This window comes from Xenopus laevis, chromosome 6L (genome assembly GCF_017654675.1).
Source record: "Xenopus laevis strain J_2021 chromosome 6L, Xenopus_laevis_v10.1, whole genome shotgun sequence".
NCBI lineage: Eukaryota > Metazoa > Chordata > Amphibia > Anura > Pipidae > Xenopus > Xenopus laevis.
The window spans coordinates 115,744,534-115,747,984 of record NC_054381.1 but is presented as its reverse complement, the minus strand read 5'-3'; positions in this window follow the sequence as shown (position 1 = coordinate 115,747,984).

The window sequence follows — 3,451 nt, the reverse complement described above, 5'->3', positions numbered from 1 at the left end:
GGGAGAAGATGGCGACTGTGAACTCCGTGGACAGGACCTGCGCAGAGGGGTGAGTAACAAGTTAGGGGCATTTGCCCAGGGGGAGAGGTAGGCCAGGGGGGAGGAGGGAGGGGGGGCAACACAGGGGGAGGGGGGATGGGTTTTGCGCCGACTGGGTTTCCTTCTCCTTTAAGAGGGATATAAATGAGCTGGAGAGAGTGCAGAGATGTGCAACTAAACTGGTTAGAGGGACGGAAGACTTAAATTATGAGGGGAGATTGGGTTGTTTTCTCTGGAAAAAAGGCGCTTGCAAGGGGAAATGATTTCACTTCACAAGTACATTATAGACATTATATAGTGAATAAAGTACCCCCTCTTGTAAAATATAAGGATATTATAAGTTACCGAGGAGTTTCATGACCATATAAAAACACGAGGCCGAAGGCCGAGTGTTTCTATACAGGTCATGGAACTCCGAGGTAACTTCTAATATCCTCATATTTTACAACTGCGGGTACTTTATTTATTATAATACACAAGTTTTAGTGAGTCATGTGACAGAAATGACATCAGAACTCACCGTTTATAAGGATATCATTCACAGGATATTCATGGCTTTTGTGTATTATAGACAAATACATTGTAGACATTATAGACAAATAGCAGGGGACCTTTTTACCCATAAAGAGGACCGTAGCAAAGGCCACCCCTTTTTTTAAGAAAATAAATTTAATTTGAAGGAAAGTAGGTGGTTCTTCACAGTCAGGACAGTGAGGTTGTGGAATGCACTGCCGGGTGATGTTGTGATGGCTGATTCAGTTAATGCCTTTAAGAATGGCTTGGATGATTTTTTGGACAGATATAATATCAAAGGCTATTGTGATACTAAACTCTATCGTTAGTATAGGTATGGGTATATAGAATTTGTGAAAGTATGGAGGGGTGTGTGTATGGATGCTGGGTTTTCATTTGGAGGGGTTGAACTTGATGGACTTTGTCTTTTTTTTAACCAGATTTAACTATGTAACTAAAGCTTGCCTTCAAGTTAGGAATACAAAAATAAGCATTTGCTTTCAGGGCCACTGGGAAGAACATTCAGGGGGTTAATGAGCAACATGTTACTCATGAGCCACAGGTTTGGGGATCTTTGTTTTAGACGTTTCATTCTGATACCCAGAGGCAGTTTATTGTACAGGTATGTGACCTGTTATCCAGAATGCTCGGGACCTGGGGTTTTCCGGATAACGGATCTTTCCGTAATTTGGGTCTTCATGCCTTAAGTCTATTAGAAATAAATTTAAACATTAAATAAACCCAATAGGCTGGGTTTGCTTCCAATAAGGATTAATTATATCTTAGTTGGGATCAAGTACAAGCTACTGTTTTATTATTATAGAGAAAAAGGAAATCATTTTTAAAAATTTTGATTATTTGGATAAAATGGAGTCTATGGGAGACAGCCATTCTGTAATTCGAAACTTTCTGGATATCGGGTTTCCGAATAAGGGATCCTATACCTGTACCTCCAACAGTTTTGTTATGCTAACTTCATTACAGTGAAATAAACTAATAGTGATTGGCTGCTATAGGATTTTTTAAGTTCTTAATGGTTGCAAAAAGTTACCAAACTGCTGCAAAGTCAGTAAATGGGTAACTAACTGTAAAATAGCACTTATAATGTGAAACAGGGCAATTCATTCTCAGTGTGAATGAATAAATGTCTATAAAGCTCCAACTGGTGAATACAGTGTGGATAGGGTTGTGGTGGGCAGCCTTACCAATAAAAAAAATAATGATGTCAATGTTATTAAGAGTGGTTGGAAGGCTTGTATTTTTTCCACAAAATGTAATAACTCAAGCTGTGGCTTCCTACAGATAGTAACCGGTAGCAGCATGATTACGACTAATTAAAGGAAAACTATACCCCCAAAATGAATACTTAAGCAACAGATAGTTTATATCAAATTGAATGACATATTAAAGAATCTTACCAAACTGGAATATATATTTACATAAATCTTGCCCTTTTACATCTCTTGCCTTGAACCACCATTTCGTGACTCTATCTGTGCTGCCTCAGAGATCACCTGACCAGAAATACTACAACACTAACTGTAACAGGAAGAAGTGAGGAAGCAAAAGGCAGAACTCTGTCTGTTAATTGGCTCATGTGACCTTACATGTGGTTTGTATGTGTGCACAGTGAATCTTACGATCTCAGGGGGCGGCCCTTATTTTTTAAAATGGCAATTTTCTATTTATGATTACCCAATGGCACATACTACTAAAAAAGTATATTATTATGATAATGGTTCATTTACATGAAGCAGGGTTTTACACATGAGCTGTTTTACTCAGTATCTTTTAATAGAGACTTACATTGTTTGGGGGGTATAGTTTTCCTTTAAGCCTTTACTAATTGCCCCTGTAACCTAATAAAGCTGAGACTGAGTGAACATTACAGTGGCAGACACTGGTTTGAATGTAATCACTGAGTTTCTCAGTCAAGTTGGCTGATATCAGAAGAGATTCAGCAGAACCAAGGGATCTTGAGATCCAATTGTTACAGAGGGAGACCCACTGGATTTGGAGGCTGGATACTCCCAAAAAAGTATGAATAAGTTTATCAACTATACTTGTTTTCTAATATGTGTGTTTATTCTGTGCACTAAGAACAAGGATGCAGAATACCCCAAAAACCGTGTTTCTTCATATTCAAGTTCTACATGGAATACTTAGGGGCAGATTTTGATATTTTTGAGTTTTTTTATGGTCAAAACTGTCAAATTAGACTAGGAAGTTACTCAAATTCGACTGATTCAAATTAGATTTTTGAGATTTATCATACTCTTAATTGCTGTTTAAGTCGTGGGAGAGGTCCAGGGATCAATTTTGAATTATTTGCAGCCTTCCTGACATTCAAGTTTTCTTTGGAGAAAAAACTTGAATCGAGTTTTTTTAAAATTTGAATCGAATTCGAACGTTTTTGGGTCGATTCCACTCATCCGAGTTTAAAAAAATATAATTTTTTTTTTATAAATTCCGATTGGTCGAATTTATGGGAGTTTTTAAAAAGTCACGTGAATTTGAAATTCGACCTTTGATAAATGTGCCTCTATGTTGCAGTATAGAGGTTATATGTTAATCCCATTTCAATATTTTATTATAGGGCAGTACCACCACCGGGTATAAGTTCTTCTCTATCTCTGTGGCATTTATCACTTGAGGAAGCGCTGAACAAGTCCCAAAATGTTTGATGCACATTAGTGTTCTCATGCACCTTCATTTAGAGGCAAATATCAGGTGTATCACTTATAAACACCACTCATCCCAGCCACAGTATGTACCATTCCAGTTGTTCTAAATGGACATGCTACACCACCATTATTCTTCTGAAATATGTCACAAGGCACAACTGAATGTGGAGCACATTATATAAACCACTTGTTAAAACAGAACATGACAACCTACA